Source organism: Aethalodelphis obliquidens, unplaced genomic scaffold (genome assembly GCF_003676395.1).
Source record: "Aethalodelphis obliquidens isolate GAN/ISIS:26980383/991018 unplaced genomic scaffold, ASM367639v1 scaffold116, whole genome shotgun sequence".
NCBI lineage: Eukaryota > Metazoa > Chordata > Mammalia > Artiodactyla > Delphinidae > Aethalodelphis > Aethalodelphis obliquidens.
Window position 1 is genome coordinate 2,071,074 of NW_020838060.1, and position 22,506 is coordinate 2,093,579.

The following is a 22,506-nucleotide window of genomic DNA, read 5'->3' on the forward strand; positions in this document are numbered from 1 at the left end:
GACTCTCTTGAGCTACAACAATGCTGACCAAATGTAGAAGACTGACCTGAGCCAGATATATGTTGGCTGTGGCCAGAAGACTGACTTGAGCCAGAACTGTGTCGGCTGTGACTAGAAGACTGATTTGAGCCATGTTGACTTGAGCCACGTTGACCATAGCTGGAAGACTGACCTAAGTTAGATCTGTGTTGGCCACAGCTTGGTGACTGTCCTGAAGTAGAACCATGTTGTTCATAGCTGGAGGATTGACCTAAGTAGATCTGTGCTGATTGAAGCCAGAAGACTCTCCTGAGCCAGACCCATGTTGTCTAAAGCCAGAAGACTGGCCTGATCTAGTCCTTTGTTGGCCATAGCTAGAAGTCTGACTTGATCCAGTCCTGTGTTGGCCATGATTAAGAGATTGGCTTGATCCGGAACTGTGTTGGCCACAGCTAGATGACTGACCTGAGCCAGATCCATGTTGACTACAGCTTGGTGACTGTCTTGAAGTAGAACTATGCTGTTCATAGCTAGAGGATTGACCTATGCCAGATCCATGCTGCCTAAAGCCAGAAGACTGACCTGAGCCAGATCTGTGTTGTCTGTAGCCAGAGGATTGACCTGATCCAGACCCACGTTGGATAGAGCTAGAAGACCATCCTGAGTCTGACCTGTGTTGGCCATAACTGGATACCTCACTCGAACTAGAAGTAGAACAGTATCCTTGTTCTTCACAGGTTCCTGATTGATATCCTTCATTTGATTCATGCCATCTCTGTTGAGAGGCTGGCCTGAGCCACAGCCATGACCACAACCAGTGGGCTCATTTGAATTTGACTAGTGGTCTTGTCCTCCACAACTCCTTGTGATGACTCCACGATGCTGCTTACTAAGTGAATGGCATGATTTTTTCTTATGTTGTCTCTTCCCTAAAGATTCATTTGAGTCAGACCAGTGTTGGTCAGAACTGGAAGACTGATCCTCTGTGTGGCACACATGCCCTTGTTCTCCATAAGTACCTGACTGATTTGCTGAGTTTGATCTTGTGCTACAGTTCCTTGAATGAGTATAACCAGCTTATTCACTCCTAGACCTTTTGTGCTGATGAGAACCATGCTTATTTTTCTTACTATTCTTGAAGTAGCCTGAACTTGACTCTCTCTTTCTTTCCCCAGAGCTTTGCCTGTGCCCAGAACTAGACAAGCCTTCTTGATGCCCCGTTCTTCTGGAGCTGGACCCAGACCTGTGTTTAATGCTGCCCCTGGAGCCTCTGGAGTAAGAATCATGTTTTCCTTCACTCCAACTTGAATACTAGAAGACAGTTCTTGCCCTTCATCCTCCTTTTCTGTTTCACTCTGTTCCTGTTGGTGCTGGTGACTGTGATCTTTTTGCTTTGACCCTGAAGCTTGGCAGTAGTCTTTGCCGACAATTTTATTACAAGCCTGAGCCAGCTTCAACATCATCAGAGGGTACTCAGTAAATTCGATCTTCTTGTTATGATCTCAATCCAGATTTTGCATGATGGTATCTACACTGTCTGGGTCATCTGGATTCTGTACAGGAACAAGGTACAAAAGGAAGCTCTGTGAGTATGCAGCGCACACTGAGCTAACCAATTGAAGGAAGGCTGCAGAAATATGAATGTTTAGCTTACTTAGGTGGAGCTCAGCCTCATAGTCCTTTAGGCTGGACTGCCCTATCTCATGCAGAAAGAGAAAAAGGAATATGCAATGAATAGCTAGAAGAGGGTGCAACTGGAAGATGACAGGGAACAGGGAATTGATTATTTTTTAAGGAATGGGTCAAATATATATGACTAGCTAATTTATAAACAATAATTTTGGATAACTGCTTTAATTCTATATGGCTTTTCTTTATTTGTCCAGTTTTTAATTAATTAACTACTTAATTAATTAACTCAACAACAAACATTTATTGTGCACCTACTATCTGCCTAGCATTGAGTGAGATTCAGGGATAAAGCAGTGAACAAGTTTGGTTCCTGACAAAATGGAACTTAACGTTTACTGGGCAAGACACACAAACTTAAAAGTTCCATATATGGTGATAATTTCACGTGAAACATTATACCAGAGGACAATCACTGGGGGTTCAAGGATGGTTAACGAGAGAAAGTGGTGTGTTTTGAATGATGGGTTGGAATTAGCCAAATAAAGGGGTATGGAAAGAGCATGAGGGGCAAAAGATTGTTGCAGGCAGAGGGAACAATATGAACAGAGAGCCAGAGGTGAGAGGAAGCATGGCTCATACAAGGAACTGAGAGATTCAGGATTGCTAAATATAGAGTCTAACAGTCAAGAGATATGGCTAGAAAGATAAATAGGGATGAGACCATGCCTTTTTTTTTTAAAGTTTTTTTTTAAATTAAATTTATTTATTTATTTATTTTTGGCTGTGTTGGGTCTTCATTGCTGTGTGTGGCCTTTCTCTAGTTGTGGCGAGCGGGGGGCTACTCTTCGTTGCGATGCACGGGCTTCTCATTGCGCTGGCTTCTCTTGTTGCAGAGCACGGGCTCTAGGTGTGCGGGCTTCAGTAGTTGCAGCACGTGGGTTCAGTAGTTATGGCTCACAGGGTCTAGAGCGCAGGCTCAGTAGTTGTGGTGCACAGGCTTAGTTGTTCTGCGGCATGTGGGATCTTCCTGGACCAGTGCTCGAACCCGTGTCCCCTGCATTGGCAGGTGGATTCTTCACCACTGCGCCACCAGGGAAGCCCCAGATCATACCTTTTAAGTTGTGTTAAGGAACTTGAAGTTTAAGAGCTGGGAACTGTTGAAGGATTTTGAGTTGAGTTGTGAAATGATTAGATTTGCATATAATGTTGAGATTGGAAGTGGAAGGTGGCCTGACCCAAAGACTAGCAATAGTGATGGAGAGAAATGGGGTGTTTTGAGAGACTGTTGGTGAATTTGATAGAAGTTGGAGGGTGGAGGATCCTGCTGAGAGAGGAAATCAAGAATGGCACCAGATTATGCGTTGGTCAGAAGAGGAGGAGGGTTATTTAAAGGGGAAGATGATGAGTTTCGCATCTGACGCTGAATTTAAGGCATCCATAGAAACCCAAATAAAACTATTCAGTAGACAGCTTGATTTAATGAATTGAAGATCAAGAGCTAGATCTAAGCTTATGAATATTTATTTCCTGAGCTAACATTTTAGGGTGGTAGTCACTCTATTTTATGATTTAGGAGTAAGATGCTAATTTCCTGAACTCAGAGGCCTTATAGTGCCAGAATCTCAGTAATGGACAGTGGTCAGGATGTTCTGGGTCGAAGAAAGACAAAGGGAAGAAGATGCATTTCATCTATTTTGCAGTTTTTCTGAGAACCAGCTCATTTTCTTTCCAGAAGAATTACTCACATAGGACATTATTTAATCTGTGGATTTTTCCCCTGTTGTTTAGTAGAATCACTTCCCTTGGTCATGTTATGGAAACATTATGGGTCAACTTTTTTTTTTTTTTGTGGTACGCGGGCCTCTCACTGTTGTGGCCTCTCCCATTGCGGAGCACAGGCTCCGGACGCGCAGGATCAGCGGCCATGGCTCACGGGCCCAGCCGCTCCGCAGCATGTGGGATCTTCCCGGACCGGGGCACGAACCCGTGTCCCCTGCATCGGCAGGTGGACTCTCAACCACTGCACCACCAGGGAAGCCCATGGGTCAACTTTTGACTTTATTTCAAGCCCTTTTTTAAACACTGTTCTCTACAACCAAGTAGGGAAAGTTCTCCAGGAATTTGACGTATGCGACAAAAAGGTAGAAAGAGGTGACGAAAAGAATTGCAACTGTCTTCAGTCCAGACGTGGAGTTCTTACCTTCAGAATTTGATCAAACTCATTTTCCAAAAGTTCTTTCAGTTCTGCCTTGTTCAACATGTCACACTCCCCATCCTGGGTGGCATATTGGTAGAAAAGATTGATAATAGTGACAGTGCTTTGTAGGAGTTTAGGCATCCTTCTGTAAATTCAGTTAACCTAGAGGGGAAAAAAGGACAGAGACCCACCTATTATTATTCTTTTTTCTTGCTTAAATAGGTAAATAGTTTGAGTCATTTGTAATAATTGTTCAGCATTAATTAGCCATGATTAATTTCATTCTGTTGTAATCAAGAACCAATCCAGAGTTGAATGAGTTGTTCAAGCCATGTAGCAAGAAAGTGATGTAATTTGGAACAGAATCTATTGATATATCTCTTCTTTCCATTCCTGAATGAATGGAGCAACAATGACTTTCTGTTCTGGGCTCCCTGCCTCTACCAGGGATAATTTTCATAGCTTTGTTTGGGAGCTATAGGAATCCTGAGTGCGCCAATCCATCCACTTCCTCAGTTTCGCTCTAGGTCCCAACCCTCAAACTAGGGAGGGATAGGTCTGTTCACATGCATGCCTGACTCCAGCTGGGGGGCACCAGGGCTCACCTGGATGCTCAAGACTGTGGGCCAGAGAAAGTAGACAAAGTGGGCAAAGCCAGCCATAGGCCTATGTGATATGGAGCCAGGGACAGCTGCTATGAGGCTCAGCTTCTGTTTTCATTCTTTGTTTTTCTTTCTGCGGTATGCGGGCCTCTCACTGCTGTGGCCTCTCCCGTTGCGGAGCACAGGCCCCGGACGCACAGGCTCAGCGGCCACGGCTCACGGGCCCAGCCGCTTCGCGGCATGTGGGATCTTCCTGAACCGGGACACAAACCCGCTTCCCCTGCATCGGCAGGCGGACTCTCAACCACTGCGCCACCAGGGAAGCCCTCTGTTTTCATTCTTTAAGCAGGGACTGACCCTCAGGCTTTACTGATTACACATCAAAGAGAAAAGGCTCAGAGTAAAGGAGGCAACCTGCCTGATGGATAATTTGAGCCTTGTGATCTTTAAGGAAATGACCCCAAAGAAAGGAGGTACTACCAATCCCCACTATCTCTTCATTTTCCTTCTCAATAAAGCTAAACTTATACCAAAGTCCCCCAAAGTATGTATGTTACAAAGGAGCCTGGTGCCCAGAGCCTCTTTGCCTTAGAGCACATCTTAGATTCTCATAATTTATAACCCTAAGTACTCCTATTCACTTAACCTGGTTCAGCAGAGGAACAAGCAGGATGGAGATTGAAGCAGCTTACAGGGTGCTGCTAGTTGGGGATAGTGGCCTTTTTATAGAATGAATAGTAGTCCATCTTAGGGACGAGCTGCTCTCTTTGAGATGTCCTAATTCACTTCCAAACAAGCCCAGATCCACCTACATTTCCACCTCCCAGGTGTTTACCTTCTTGCTTCCTTACCTGTTCACCTGAGATTGCGTTAGCAGTTCCCAAATCTGGGCTAGTATCAACCCCACCTGCCAGAGTCTCTGGACACTGCAATGAAAGACCTCTGTGCTGTTCAACAAGATGTCTAGCATAATGCATTGATAACAAATTATGTGGATTTTAATTGAAGTTGAATGGAGTGTGTGCAGGGACATCACGGACCAGATGTCAATGAATCATGGAATCTGATGTTTAGGAGCCGTGAAGATCATCTAGTCAAACTCTCTTTTTTAAACTTAATTTTCTTATACAGGACTCCAGCCAAGGTGTCACCCATGATATTATTGCCTCTTGGAACGGATAATGGCTGCAGAGGTCCTCTTGTTTCTTTACCTAAGTCTATTTATGAGACCTTAGTGACCATTCATCAATGTTGCTTTCACTCAACCACTATCTAACATTGGGAAGAAATCCATGCTCTTTAGCATGGTATCCAAGGTTCCTCACGATCTGTGCTGTGGCCTCTCTACAGCCACATCTCCTCACTCCCTATCCTTCTTTGTGCTCCACTGGTAATTAACTTCATAAACCTTCCTGAAGATACCATACTATTTTACGTATTTTTCTGGAATATCTTTCGTCATTATCTTCCTGACAAACTCGTACTATTCATTTTTCAAACTCACCTTTCATATTCTGTAGGAAATCTTTCCTGAATTACTTGAGAGAGAGTTATAATTATGTCCCTTATTCATAATTTTATTTTAATATCAATCACACACTATTATAGTCTTTTAAAATTGTCTATGTAATTAATATTTAATACAAAAAATTAGAAAATGTAGATAGAGAAAAGTTAATGAAAATACATGTAATCCTACTGCCCAGAAATAGTTACTGTTAATTGTTTGGTGTATATCCTTTACACACACACACACACACACACACACACACACACACACACACAGACACCCAAATGTATTTGGCTATGTGCCTATGTCACTTCTAGATTATTAGCTCCTTAGAATAGAGAACAGGCCTTATATAATCCCTATGTCACTTGGAGACACAGCACATTGCATGGCACATAAAGGTCCCCAATAAACGTTTGCCAAATTGAATCGAAATGAAAGAGGAGTAAGGGTCATGACTACAGTGCTCTGCACTGACCACCTCTGTTTTTTCACAGGATTAGGATCTGCCCTTTCTCTTCCCATGTTCAGCTCAGAGGACATGATTTCACCTGGATATAAACTGAATCTTACATTAGGAATCGTCCCTGAGGACCTTGCTGTACACTCCATCTGTTGTGAATATGTAGCACAAATCTCACTGAAGCTGGGTGAAGTGACATAGACTTACAACTTGTGCAATATGATCATCAGGGTTTGGGAAGGGGTTGTAGCAACTATTGGGAAATGATAAATTATGTGATTCCAAATTTTACCATTATTAGGCTACATGTTTTCTTCTCAGTGTTACTCAGAGGGCTGCAGAGTCAGTATCCATTCTGTGGCCACGTTTCCTCTGGATGCGTGATTTGGGCCTGGTTGTCATGCTTCATCAGAGGTGTGACTGAGACTGTGGAATTGCAGTGGGGGTGGAATTTGCTGAGTGAGGGCTAATTTCCTGCAGGAGCTGGCTGTCACCACAGAGGGAAGAAAGGGTTGTGGGTAAAACATGTTTTTGGGGCCAGTGCTCTCCTACAGGAGGGGTTGGCAAACATTTCTGTAAAGGATCAGGTAGTAAATATTATAGGCTTGTAGGCCAGATGGGCTTTGTTGCAACTACTCAACCCTGCTCTTGCAGCATGAAAGCATCCATAAATGATGTGTAAACAAATGAGCACGACTGTGTTTCGATAAAACCTGTTGATCGACCTGACCCTTAAATTTCATAATTTCACATGTAACAAGTTTTTTTCAACCCTTAAAAATGTAGAAAGCATTCTTAGCTTAGGGGCCATTTTTAGCAGATTGGTGATGCCCTAGATATGGCCTCTGGGCTGTAGTTTGCCACCCCGCTGGCCCTCTTCTATATTTGCTCGTCAGGAAGATTCACAGGAGAGGAGAATCTAGAGGGAAGAGAAGGGCTGGGAAGTGTGGACATCGGAAGCACTAATTCTTGCGACAGAGAAAAGCATGCATGTCTGTGAACGCTGGTGTATGTGAGGTGGTAGGAAAGGGAACAAGCGACCATGAAAGGGAGGTAAATTTTGACTTGATGTAACGAAGAAACTTTTAATATCTCTGTTGGCTGAAAATGCAATGCGGTCTTTGCAAAGTAATTGTATTTATTGTCGGGGCATTAAAGGAACTTTCATGTATCGTGTAAGCAGTTTTAATCCTTTCAGTGCTTTATTTTCTGATTATCCTGCAAAATCAACAATCAGAGTTTGATGAGCTTTGTTTCTCGGTTTGTGTCATGAAAACAACAGGCATGTTGAATGTGCCTTTTGGCCTCTTGTCTCCCCTTTGAGAATTACTAATGTAAGAGTCAGACTAGATTATCAGAGAAGTCTTTTCTCAAACTGAGATTCATGATTTTACCAGAGTACATGCCCCACATTAACAGAGTGGGCATGAAGTCTGCACCCCCCGCCTTCCGCCATTAGTTTAGCTAGTGGTTTATGCCCTTGAAGGTGACAGCGTTCAGGAGAAGAGATTTCTTAAGGTATGTGACATGTTCTAGGATTTTCAGTGCCTTATGTGTTGGCAGAAGAAAGGAAATTACGTTCCCCTTTATGCCAAGCACAGTGCTCTGTGCCCTTCTGTACATCATTCTGTTAATCCTCACAACAACCATATGATGTAGGAATTATTACCTCTATTTTGCAGATGAAAAACCAAGGCTCAGAGAAAATACAAAACTTGTTTCAAGTCAGTTATTAAGTGGAGAAAAAGATTCAAACTCAAATCTGTTTCTTCCTAAGCATAGCCAGGGAATGGGGGACTATTCCTGTCTTGGAAGGGTTTGGGGGACAATTCTTAAGGAATCTAATTTTGACTTAAAGAAAACCAACCAACAAACAAATAAGATTGGTGAGGATAAACAGTGAAGCTTTCTTCCCACCTCTGTTCAGTCACATTTTCACTCTTGTCTGGAAGGCACTGTTCCTATAGCACCATCTGCTGGGTCTTAGGGAAATGCTAGGGAAAGTCTCCCTCTTGTCCTTTCTGTCTTTTACCCTCAACTCCCTGTGCAGTTTCTGAGAGTTGTTTGTACCTTAGTGTCTATGAATGAGGAGACGGTAAAAAGCAGGGACATAACAAACAGAGTGTTGATGGTCATGATTTGGGGGTAAATGGAATCAAAAAGAAGTCAGCTATAATATAAAACTGGCCAAGAGGTGTTCCCCCCCGCCCATATCTTTCTCCCCAGGTACAGGGGTCATTTTTTCTCTTATCTCAAAAGAATCAAAAATGGATCTGATGTAATTTTATACCTTAACATGTGTTATCTGGGAGGTGGGCCAGGCACGTTGATGTATCTTTCAGCTCCAGACCTAGGCCCTGGAATAACTCTGCTTGAGGATTTGCCTTCCTATTCAGTTGTTTCTCTCTCTCTCATCTTAGTATTCTCCCTTTTCTCCTTCAAGTTCTCAAAAACACCCAGATGCTGGGAATCCAGAGCTCATTCTTACTTGTATCCTCTTGTTTTTTCTGTCAATATCTTTCACTAGTGTGTTTCCATCTCCTTAACTTGCTGTTTGATTCTCTTATTGGCATGGCCATTTATAGCCTGTATCCCTTTGTTCCTACCTACTTGAGGCTTTCTGCATGTAGACCTGGTCTCTCAAAGTGGGCAGATGGAGAAAGTGTTTGGGAGTGCTCCTTAGGGATCCTCCAGATGTTACAGAGGTGGCATAAAAGACCTGCTAGCATGGGAGACATCAGAGGGGATGTCTGAGCTTTAAGTATGGGAGGGGAAAAAGCGAGACCTATAGACCCTGGTTGATGGGAGTCAGATCCAGAACCTTTGCCTTTTAGTGTGTGTGTTTTTTGGGGTGGGGGTAAGGGAACGGGTAGGGGGAGGGGCAGGGGGAGAGGGAGAGGGACAGGGAGGGGAGAGGGAATGTAGCGAATGTAATGAGTGTGAAGCTAATTGGGCCTCAGTTTCCTCTCTGACCTTTTCCCCTCCTACTTTCCCTCTCCTCATAGACTCTGCTGAAGCCATGCTGCTTCCTTGCTGTTCTCCAAAACCTTCAGGCACACTCTTTCCTTAGGAATTTTATTTCAAGAACGTCTTCCCTCAGATATCCATTTGGTTTAATCCTTTATCTCCTTCAAGTCTTTGCTGAAATATTACCGTCTCACAAGGCCTCCCTGCCTTTTCTATGTGATACATACATCTAACATACTAGAGTACTGTTGGCTTATGCAGGGTTTTGAGCAGAGGAGAGACATGATCTGACTCACTTCTATGTTGATACTAGACCATAGGGAGATGAGGTAGAATAAGGAAGATCAGTCAGTTGAGAGATGAGGGAATGGAGGTAACCAAGGCTTCTGGCTTGGATGATTATGTTGTTATCATACACACTGAGAAAAGCAATACGTCTTAAAGGGAGGGCTTGAGATGGGGGAAGGATGATGACTTGTCATCTAAGTTATCACCATCATCTAATTCTTTCCACCTCTTCATAACTCACTTTTTAAAAGAGCAGTGAGCATTCCCTGTCTCTGACTCCCTTATCTTCCATTTACTCATCAGCCCTTTACAACCTGAGTTTCATGCCCTCTTTCAGGCTTGTTTGAGGGCTCGTCTTCCATGGTTGTGCTTAAATGTTTCTGTTCTGCAAAGCATCCTTAGTTCTCTGCCTGTTTGGGTCAGTTTTTACCATTTGTATAGTAAGATAATGGAGAAGGGAAGAGGCAAGACATAGTGTTTATACTTTTATATTGGCAATTTTTATGCAGTAGATAGTCTGAAACCAAAGACTTGAAAGCTCTGTCTATAAACTCAAGGTATGGCCGTCACAGTAATCTGATGATGCTGTAAGACCTAATATGTCACTTTTGAGTCACATGCAATATCAAACTTGGCAGAAACTTCAAAACTTAAGTGCTCATATTTAACTCTTATTGAACCCTACGCAGCAAAATTTTTTGTATTATATTATTACATTTAAACTTATATCACTAACATATAGCTGAGGGGGAGGAGTATATACTATTCTTTAAAGGAAGATTAACAGGAAGTATAATGATTAAAGTAGAATTACATTTTTAAAGAAAATAATAGAGACAGATAACTGTCTTTAAAAAGTAGTTTTTCACTACAAATTCCTGTGCTTTATGTATTTTTCTCTTGGTGTTTCACTTATGGTAATTGTCCCTTTGCTCGTGGATGTATTTATAGAGTGGAGTGTTGCTACAAAAAGTAGTAAAAACTTGGTTTTCGCTTGCTTCCATTGTTACTTGTTGTCTCAGAACTGCCATCTTGATAAATATCCTCATCCTGGCTGTACCTTCCACTGTCCCATAGCTGAGTATGGCTAGGTTCCTTTTTATACCTTCCATTTAACCCTTTGGTTTTGATACTGAATGTATAGCAATAGTTGCATTCTCCTATTTTTGGGTCACCAGATTTGTAAGAACTGGAGATGTGATTTTCACTTTGGGGAACTTGATTGTCCTTGTTCATACCATGATTGCCTGGATGTATCACTAGATTGGACATTATTATCCTGCTTTCCATTTGTACTGGACTCAAAATGACTGTAGATGTAACTTGCTTGGGTGGGTATTATTGCACTCCTGTCTTCCAGTATTGTTGAGTTGAATCCTGGTCTTTCATGGCCAGAAGTCATCTGTCCACTAGTAGATGATGATTATCTGTTTGATTATCCTGACTGAACTTCAGAGTTACTAGAATGTCTATTGTTAGCTGCCTGTTCTCTAGTTGAAGTGAATTATGGACAGTAGGGGAATTAGTTAGAAAATGACTAGATTCTAATTGTCTAAGGTCATTCAGGGGACATGCTCTAAGCAGTTGATGGTCTTACACCTCTGATAGATTCAGACTGATCATAGGTATCAAATTAAGTTTATAACTTATTCTTGAGTATCCAAAATTAAATCCTTGCCTTTCTATCTTACCTGTTGATCTGGACTCTGAATGATCAGAAGCAGATCCTGACTGATCAAGCCTAGGCTTGTTTGTCCTTTTATTCCCAGATTTCAGTGGACTGGAGTCAAAGCTAAATGTTCTGTTCTATTGTTTTCAGACCATCCATAGTCATATTCAGCACTTCCATAGCTGCCATGTTTGCAATTATAACCCAAATCCTTGCCTTTGTCTCTACTAATGACTGTCTGAATATGATTAGACCCAAACTGGTCTTGGGTTTGATGTGTCTGGCTTCTGAGTGTGCTCTTGCCTGATTATGACCATAACTTTTTCCTGGAAAGAATTTGTTGTATACATTATTCTTTTGGTATTGGATTCTGACTGCTCGTGGGTAGTTGACTAGACTCTGAATTTCTAACTTGGTCTTCAGAAATGTTCATGAATGGGTCTTTTGGGGGGCTTATTTTTGGGGGCTCTGATTGTCCATGGGTTTATGTTGACTCTCTATTTGAGTCTCCTTCACCACCACTAAACTGACAATTGTATGCTCATTTTCTAGTTTTACTAGGGTCAGATTGTATGGGTGAAGTTTGTAGGCTGACCCTGAGTGTCAAGCTATTTTCTGATTGTTGATAGCTGGACACATGTCCTTCTGTTGTATCCTCAGATCTCTCTCATGGGTGGACCCAGACTGTCCGTTGGTGGATATCTGGGCATGAGGAGATTGTGAATATCTAGTGCAGTCTCCTGTGTGCTCCTAGTTAGAGGCTTCTCTGCTTGCTGGGCTGAATCTTGACTGTCCCTGGGTGGCTTTCTGGCTCTTTTGAGATTCTGACTGTATGGACCTATCTCTTTGTCCTCCTGAATGCTATTTCACACGTCTACATCCAGACTGTCCGTGAGTTGATGCTGATGCCCTCTCTGAATCTTCTGATTTCCCTTCAATATCACTGGCCTGACCAGAACTGGATCCTCGATGTCTGCTTGCTGCATACCCAGGCTGAGTCTCTAGAACTGTGTCCTGTATGTTCACGGAGGATCTTTATCTTTCTCTCATGCTTGATCTTGATGATCCTTGGGAGGAATCAGACTGTCCATAAATTGTCATCAGCCCTTCAAGAGACCCTGAGTGTCAGAGCTATGTCTTGACTGCTTGTGGCAGGATCCTTGATTTATTCCTCTGCTGGATTCTGAGTGTCCATGGGAAGGCTCTCTGGCCTTGATGAGACCCTGAATATCTAGATTTGTGTAGTGACTGGCCATGAGTGGATTGATTCATACTGGTTTTTTGAACTGGGCTTTAGACCACCCATGGGTTTATTCTGACTGTCTCTCTGAATCTTCTGATTGCCCTTCACTATCAGTGGCCTGACTGTAACTGGATCCTTGATGTCTGCTTATTCCAGATCCAGTCTGTGTAGATGATGATTGCCTGTGGGATGACCCAGATTGTCCATAAAAGCCTCATATCTTTCTCTTGTGTTAGACTCTAATTCTGCATGGGTAGACCTAGCTTGCCTCTGAGTAAATGTCCATTTTTGATAGAACCCTGGCCTATCTCCAGATTTCCCGTGGCTAGAGTAATTTATTCCTCATGTGCTACTAGATCCATACTCAGACTCATCATGGGAAGGTGAAGACTGTTGTTCCCTGTCTTCTGATTGTCCTTCAATATACTGGACTGACTATAACTGGATCCCCCTTCTCTGCTGATACTATAACTAGACTTTGTAAATGATTGTGTGTGGGTAGATCCTGAGTGTCCACAGCTATCTCTTGATTGTCCATAACTACCTTATATGCTTTTGGTGCTAGATCTGGGCTGTTCATGAGTAGGTCCAGACTGTCTTCCAGTGTGTGTCTGTCCTTGTGAGACTCTGAGTATATAAACCTGTCTTCTGACTTCCTGTTTCTGAACTGTCCGTAATCATACTCAGACCATGCATGGACTAATGTTGACTTTCTATGTGAGTCTCCTGATTGTGTTATCAACTATAACTGGATCCTCAATGTCTGCTTATACTTGATTTAGACCTTGTATTTTCAGATTGTCTGTAAGCAGAATTGGAGTATTCAGAGCTATCTCCTGATTTTCCATAGCCAAATACTGTACATGTCTTCCTGTTATAGTGGACTCAGATTCTCTTTGGGTAGACCCAGAATGTCCATGAGTTGCTGTCTGGCCATGTTGACATTCTGAATGTCTAGAGTTGTCTTCTGATTCTCCTTGGTAGAGCCTTGTCTTCCTCTTGTGCTAGACCAAGATTGCTTATGACTACACTCAGACTGACCATGAGTGGAAGCTGTCTATTCAATCTCCTGATTGCCTTTTACTATCACTAGATTGATTATAACTGATGTCTGTTTCCTGCTTACAGTGGTAGAGGCTGTGTGGATGTAGACCCTGAATGTCCACTGCCATCTCCTTTTTATGGCTAGATACTTGTCTCTTTTTTATGCTGGACCTAAACTTTTCATGGATTAATCCTCACTCTCTATCTGAGCCTCTTCATGACTAGACCCAACTGTTTATGAATTTTTATGTGGCCATGATGGGACACTGATTTTCCAAAGCTCTCATGTCTGTTTGTGGTTGGATGTTTGTCTCTTTCTAGAGTTGGATCCTGAGATTTCATTTGTAGATTCAGAGTGACCGTTAGTGGATATCTGGCTCTGACAAGCCCTAGAGTTCATAGGGTTTATAGAGCTATCTTTTCTGTTTCTGAGACTCAATCCTTGTTTTTCTCTTGTGTTAGAGCCCAACTATCTTTGTCTATACTCAGACTGCCAGTGGGTTTATTGTGATTCTTTCTCTGTATCTCCAGATTGTATTTCATCATTACTGGCCTGGGTATAACTGTGTCTCTTGATGTCTGCATCACTATTAATGTCTGCAGAATATTAATGGTGCTTGTCTGTGAGTTGACCCTGAAGTTCCAGTGCTGCCTTTTGATTGTCCATAGGTGGATCCATTTCTTTCTCATGTGTTGAACACAGATTCTTCATTGGAAGACCCAGATTGAGTGGATACCCATCTTTGATGAGTCCCTGGCCTATCTTTTAAGTGTCCATGGCTGGAGCCATTTCTTTTTCTTGTGCTAGATCCAGACTGCCCATGCCTATATTCAGGTGGACTGTGGGAAGAGAGTGACTGTCTATCCAGTCACCTAACTGTCCTTCATTACCACTGGACTGAGTAAAGTTATATCTCTACTGTTTGTACTGAATCTAGACTGCAGAGGTGATGATTGTCTGTGAGAAGTATTTGGAGCTTTCTCCTAAATGACTGTGGCTGGATCCACGTCTTCTTGTGTTGGGCCCAGATTCTACATGTGTAGATCCAGACTGTCCATGGGTAGATGTTGGTCCTGAGAGTCTAGCACGAGGCTAGAGCCTTGTTTTCCTATTTTGTCAGATTTTGATTGTTTATGGCCACACCCAGACTGTTCATGGGTTGATGCTAAGTTTTCTGATTGTCTTTCACTATCACTGGATTGACTATACTAGGCACCATTGTCTCTTTATACTGATTCCAGACTCTATATATAATGATTTGCTATGAGATGATGCTGAATGTCTGGAACTCTTTCCTGACTGTCCATGATTGGATGCATGTCCTCTTATACTTGACCCATATTTTCTTGCATAGAACCAAACTCTCCAAGACTGGGTATTTGGCCCTGCTGAGATCCTGACTGTCTAGAGTTGCTTCCTCTTTGACCATGATGAGAGTTTTGTTCTCCTCTTATGCTGGATCCATATTGCCTATTGCCATACTAAAACTGATCATGGGGGAACACTGACTATTCTTCTGCATCTTCTGATTGTCCCTTACTATCACTGGACTGACTATAAGCTGTCTCACTGACATACTGATGGCAGGTCAAACGACTAGGTTGAGACAACCTAGAAGATGTGTAGCTGTATAGAAGGGATAGAACTGTGGAGACCTTCAACCTTTAGAGGTCAAGCAGAGCCAGCCAAGCAGACCCAAAAATAGTGACAGTGAGGTAGGAGGAGTCCATGAGAACATGGTGTCATGGGAGCCAGGAGGAATCAGGAGGGACAGGTCAACTGTGCTAAATGCTGCTAAGGTATCAAGCAGTAAAAATGAACACTCAGTTTGGCACATGGATGTTATCCAGCTGCCTTTTTGAATTTCCAGGTGTTTGTAGGCATTGAAACTTAACATGACCAAAATAAATGGAACCAGAAAAGGCACCATCATCTGTCAGCTTGGTCAGACTAAATTGTTAGAAGTCATCCTTCATTCCTGTTTTCCTCATCTTTAATGTACATCAACAAGTCCCATTGACTTTCCCTTCAAAATATCCTCCATTCATCTCCTTTTTTCCATCTTTACTGTCACCAACCTAGTCCCAGCCACCATCCTTTCAACTATACTGTGCAATTAGTCTCCCTCTTTCTTTTTGCTTTATTCCACGATCTACTATCAATACAGTAATAGACTGAAGTTTAAAAAATGTAAATCAAAATGTTACTTTCTTGTTTAAAGCACTCCAAGAGCTTTTCATCATACTTAGTTGACAACTTCTTACCACTACTCACTTTGTGATTGGACCCCCATCTGCCTCTGTGATCTCATTTCGTACCTCTATTCTCCCTTTTTTCACCATGCTGAAGACACACTGAGTTCTCAGCTCAGAAGAATATCGTGTCTTTTTCAGCCTATACCTTCCAGAAAACCTTGTTCTCTGACTTGGTTATTGGTTCTTTGTTCTCCACATAGCTGACTTCTGTTTGTAATTCTGGTCTGTGCTCAGATGATGCCTCCTCAGAGTAACTCTCCTTCCTGCTAGATACTCTGACACATTTATTTCTTTACAGTATTTATTACCATTTGAAATTTGTGTAGTACCTATCTCCCGCAGAAGAATAAGCTCTTTGAGAGAGTGATTTTATCTGTTTTGCCATCTGCAGTAAACCCCAAACCTAGAATAGATTCTGGCTTAGAGTAGGCACTTATTAATATCTGTTGCATGATTGTACAAAAAATACAAATTAATTGAACAAATTAATCTGTGTAGGATCTCCTTCCTTCATTTATCCTTAGCACACTGTTCATACTGTGTCCTTTTCATTCTACACATCATGTAATATACTAAATTATAGTTAGCATTTTATGGGATTGTCTCATGTGGTATGTGATCTTTGTGAGGCTAGTTTACGGACTTTTGTATCTCTACAGCTTATTCATCTTTGTATCTCCAACATATATGAAAGCACCTGTTCAATGGTAGAACTGAATAAATATTACCTGAAAAAATGGAATCATTGAATTAGGATTAGATGAATCATTGAATTAGAATTTAGCTATCATTAATCTAGATAATAGAGAGTCATGGGATTGGTCTTCTAAGATCAGCTTCTATCTCACTGAAGACTTGTCTAAATTATCATATATCCCAAAGGTTGTAGGAGGACACAAGAATTCCCTGCATCTTTAGATTCAACAGTGCAGGAGGCAGTAAGAGCTGTATGACATTTAGATAAAGCTCTCTGAAAATAGTAGAGACTGTCAATAATGCTGACCCTCTTATGGCCTCCCATGTCTTAGGGCTGTACAATGCAGCACTGCAAAGAGAGTACTGAGTAATCTCAGAAAAGGTACATTTCTGTCCTTAGTTTCCTCTCTATATGGAATCTTATGATAATAGGGAACATAAAATAAAGAAAAAAAGCTAAGCTCCCAGTGGTATTATGCCTTAGAGCACATTCCTAGATTTCCATCTTGGGTAATACTAAGTAGGAATAGTTGGATAGATTTTTTTCTTACGTAGTTTGCCAAAAGTACAAGTTAGGGTGTGGACTGAAGGAGCTGGCAGGGTGCCGAACGAAGGTCAGGAGAGTGGCCGTTTTATAGCAACGAAAGCTTCATTCTCAGAAGGCACCATCCTTTATGAGATGGTCTAATTCATTCACAGTCATATTCTGATCCACCCTTATCCCCACCTTTCTTTCTCTAGTGTTTATTTCACAACTTCTTTAAGTACTCATTTCTGCTTATATTAGCAACTTCCAGATTTAGATTAATATTTGTCCTTTCTACCAGAAATTTTACAGAAGAGTCTCTTTGGAAATCACACGTTCCTTGTATACATCTGTCATCCCTTATACGTTCTTGTGTCTGCTGTGGTGACTTAACAATGCTTGATATATATATTTGCTGAAGAGCAGTGATCCTTGAACTGAGAGTGATAGAATATGCATATGTAAGAGGGCTCTGAAATCCAAGAGAGGTGAAGAGTGTAAAAAAAGAGTGTGCCCACCTAGGATTTAATGTGACCTCATTGGTTACTGTGAATTCCATCTCTGAGTATTGAAGAAACCTGCCTATGAGATAATTAAATCACTACTAGTAGTCTTTGAAGTACTGTGGTAAATGAGAACAGAGAGGACATTGGAGGTGCAAACATTTAGTTATCCCAAGTTGGGAGGAGGGGTCTACTTTTCTCTTTTTATCATTGTTATTACCCTGGAATATCAGACACGTGCCATACACCGTGTGTTCACTCCTATAAAAACACTACTATCTCTCTGCAGAACATGCTCAAACTTGCACTTTTTTTTTCTAGATCGTTATATCTCACTGCCTATATGATCTCTTCACGTATTTAGATATCCCTGTCATCTGAAACCTAAGAGGTTCAAAATGATTCCATTATAATATATAATGAGAATTATCTTTTCTCCTGTTGTCTACTGTCATATCAGTAACATCATCGTTCTTGAGTGTCTCAGGCTAAGAACTTCTTCATTTCTCCCCCTTTTTCCCGCCCTCATCCACAGATGACCACCACATCCTATCCTGTCAGTCCTACTGCAGACTTGTCTCCTGGACCCAGCCCTCTTCTGTCCTAGCACTACTGATCTGATTTTGACCCTGGTCACCTTGCATCTTGACCATTTCCAGCAGCTTTGTAATCAGTCTTTCTCTACCACCAGGATATCTTCCTACTATCCCTTCTATACTGCTGCCAGGTTCATCTTCTTATAAACAAACCTTATCATGTCATTTCCCTGCCTTAAAGCTTGTGGCGTCTCTTTTGCCTATAGAATAAATTCAAATTATTTAAAATTTGGGCCCACAAGCCACCTTGAAATCAGACGGGAATCCACTTTTGTAGCCTCCTCTTCTACGAACTGTCTCTTATGGGATTGTCCCTTTGAATGTTAACTACTGTCCTTGATCATACCACCCTCACTCTTGATCTCATGTCATTGCACATGCTGTTTCCTCTGCTGTATTTCTTCTCTGCCCAACAAGCTCTCCTATATATACTGTAAGATCTTCCTGAAATGTCATCGCTTATATGTGACTTCCCCTGAAGTCATTTGTTCTACTAAAATCACTTGTATCTACATAGGGTTTTCCCATGGCTCTTGTCACATTGTATTCTAATTGTTTGTTCATGGATCTGTCATCCCATTACCCTCATTGCTGTGTCCCCATCTTCATGATAAAGTCTCCTTTTTGCTCATCTTCATACCATCAGGGATATAGGGTATTAATAGGTACTCTGTGAGAAATAAGTTATAGTGTTCGGACGTTAGGGAAAGCACACACAATTCTCTTGGAGGTACAATGTGCATTAGACTATTAAAGGCTCTGACTCTGAGAAGCTGTGCTGTACCTAAGACCCTTGTCTAACCAGGGTTTCCTAAATGTTTTTCCCCTTGGAATTCTTCTTTTGAAGAACATGTATTATTAGGGAACACAGTGAGGGAAATGCTGCCCTGTATCAAATACTCTCTGAAGCATAATAAAAGGACAAAAAAAACAATCCATGTTTTTCTTCCTTGTCAGCATTAGCTTCTCTTACATTTCTTTTCTCTTTGTCTACCTCTTCTCTTATTCAGAGGTTTTTGTCACTTAATGACTCCAGTCACCTTGCTGGAAATTTATGAGGTGGCTGAGGCCTTCAGGGGAATGGTGGCAGGGTCTGTCCATATGATGGAAGGGTTTCTGAATCTTGTTGACTCATGGGTTGCTAACAGTCTGTAGGGTGGTTAGCTGGTGTGCTGGTTCCCTTGACTGTGTGTAGGTCACCATTTTAATCAGTGACTTGAACAACAGTGTGAATAGGTGGCTAATATGTTGTATGTCAGATTCAATACTACCACTGAAGATATTATAGGCTGGCATGAAAATTGAACAGAGATCATTTTAATAATGCTAAATATTAAAATCTGAGCTTGGGAATAAAATAGCATCCCTAATCTTCGAGATTATTGATCTAGCTTTGCACAAGACTCTGTCTATACCACATTGCATATTATTTGTAATTTCCTGCCCACATATAAGTTGGGGGAGGATATTCAAAAGGTAGCAGAAAATAACAATAGTATAAAAATTATCCTGAGCTGTGAACCTCTATAAAACCAGAATAATTACTGAGATACAGTTCCAAAAGGCCTTCAAGCATGACCTCGTGTCACCAGTGATGTGTTTTTATGTTGAAAAAGCTGATTCCTCAAGCAGTGCTGATCTCATGGTGAAGCCTGGCTTAGTCTCTCCATCAGCATTTTAATTCCTTCATCAGCGTCGCAGTATGGAACTGTGTTCACAGTTTCCTGTAGTTTCCCAGCTCTACTTTGGGATTTCCTGACCAATTTAGGGCAAAATCCCTTCAGGCTGGATCAGGCATTTTTAGTGGTACCCCCAGTGGTGGTGAGCACACCAGCTCTTCTCCCACTTTTTTACTAGTGCTCGTGTACAGTGTACCCCTATTACTCAAGATAACTATCACTGAATTATATGTAATTCATGTGTAGTATGGTTATATTTCAACTAACTTTTTTTTAAAATGCAATTCTTTAACAGGGAAGAACAAACTCTGACTCCATGTTGGATCTGTTTCTTTTACTTTGACCTTTGCCTTCCATTGCTTTTGTTCTGTCTATAGATATAGGCATACATAATTGCCTGCCTCGGGGAACCCTACCCCTCTGCCTGAATGTTAAACCCAAGTGCCTTTGTTCAGCCCACAGGGAAACACCCTGACCCTGCCCACCTGTGAATGGCTGCAGGAAAGAAGAAGTTAACACATCCCCTCAAGGATGGCCAAAACTAGGAGATATATTGCAAGACTTATGACCTTTTTACTTTACTTCCTCACCTCCTCCCCCTCTCTGTTCTCTAAAAGAAACTAGCATCCAGACCCTGATAAGATGGTACTCTAGGATGCTAGTCCACCATCTTCTCGGATGCCTGGCTTTCTGAATAAAGTCATTAATCCTTGCCTCAGCACCTCATCTCCAATTTGTTGGCCTGTTTTGTGGTGAGCAGAACGATCTTGGACTTGGTAACAATTCCTATTTTAAAAAAATCTTGTGAGGTAAGTTTACATAATGGGGTTGACCTAAAAAACACACCCGCCACTATATTGTTGCCCTTCTTGAGTAGACAAGGCCACAAGCCAACCTGGAACAGTGTCAGCTGCTAAAGTTTTGGAGTCTGACCCACCTGAGTTTGCCCCCGGCTCTTCCATTTATGGCTCTATGACGTCAGGCAAGTTACCTAGCCTTTTTGAGTCTGTTTCCTTATCTTTAAGGTGAGGGTAAAATGCCTGTTTTAAAGGGCCTTTGAGAGTATTAAATAAGTTAATTCTGTCAGTTATCTGGCACGTTGCCTCAAAGTTTAGTTATATGAAAACTCATAGATAGTAATTTATCATAAAATTATCAGAGTTTAGTTGTCAGCCTAATATTGACTGTCTTAATTGGGTGAACTTATGTACTTATATGTGTTTCCAGCAAGAGAAGATCTAAGAATGTAAATGTCTTTTTCAGGACTTTTCATTTTAGGGGATACTTCCCTGGAGACCTCATGAAGCATAATGCAGTGGGTGCAGTGTGATCTGGGTGCTGCCCAATCCCCTTCCTAAACTTTGGAAAATCATGGTAGGTTTTCACGTCACTTGGAGTACAGCCTTAGGGAAGCTGTGACTTGTGAGTAGAGTTCCTCCAAATAGTGCTTTTTTGCTTTTTGCTTTCCTCTGTATTTTCAGACCCTATGAATGAAGACCTTACTAGAAAAACATAACACAAGAGCCAGGAACATGGTAAGAAGAAAATAGTGTTAGGGGAATGGGGTGAAGATGGGGAATGACTATGTTTCCAAATGGTTAAAAACCAAAACGTAGCATTTATCCTTTCCTCTTTTTGTCCTTGACTGACTTTAGGTGTCCTGTGTTATGTGCTCTATCTCTTCCAAATGAAAAGTGATCTGCTGTCTAAAGTCACATTCCCCATTGGCATGGAGAAGCTGTAGGTGGGCTAATTAGAAATGGAACATCCTGTATGATTGGATGGGGGTGCATATTTGGCTTTATCTGTTTGGTCTTAAGTGGGAGTCAGGGATAAAACTCAGGGAAGCTGTCAGTTATTAGCTGAGTCCTGGCCATTTGGATTGCTTGTTACGAAAGTAATTGTTTAGCTTCCTGGATTATTATTAGAGATAACAGTCTAACTACAAATCTGACTTATAGTAGGCTGGCTTCCTGGGTGGTTTATTGTAGATAAGGGGTTGGTTTCCTGGGCAGGTTTCTGCAGGTTGTGGATCAGAATTCTGTTTTTATATATGATCTGGCCATTGTTTGTTTGTATGTTCAGTCTCTTAGGGCCAATCTGCCAGTTTTCTTAAAGACTAGCCCTGGAAATGGCACAGGTTTAACTCCACTTTGTTGGCCCAAACAGTCACGGGACAGCCAGATTCAAGGGGAGTGGACATAGACTCCACCTCTTGATGCCAGGAGTGTCAACGAATTTGTAGCCGTTTAAAATCTGCCACAGGGAGTATGCAGTTTCCCTCTGCAAAGAGAGTTTATTTTCTTACTGTATTTGCCTTTCTCTTGAGAATTCTTCACACTGAATTTAATGTGAAAATTCGTTCACTTCCCATAGCTGACAGCTTATGAACTCTGTTCCAGGAAGATAGCTACCCAAGGGTACATGCAAGAGAAATGCACACTTCCCAAGGTTCAGCCCAAACTTCTATCTGCTCTATCACCCAGATCAACTTTGTGACCAAGGAGAACTTCATGAATTTCTTGTAGTCCTTTAATTTAAGACCTGGAAGAGTGGCTAGCACTAGTAGCTTCTTTTAGGTCCTTTCCTCCTAATCCCACTCTGATTCCCTCTTTGTACTAATACAACCAAGTATCTCAGAACAAAGGAACACATA

General features: G+C 41.7%; 1 long non-coding RNA gene across 1 annotated transcript; it reads left to right on the forward strand.

Annotated features, from left to right (window-relative positions):
* Window positions 1-21,051: 21,051 nt before the first annotated feature.
* LOC113615354 (uncharacterized) lies at window positions 21,052-21,613 on the forward strand. The gene is made up of 3 exons (XR_003430975.1): window positions 21,052-21,224; window positions 21,332-21,385; window positions 21,506-21,613. It is a non-coding gene; the product is annotated as an uncharacterized LOC113615354 (long non-coding RNA).
* The last annotated feature ends 893 nt before the right edge of the window (window positions 21,614-22,506 follow it).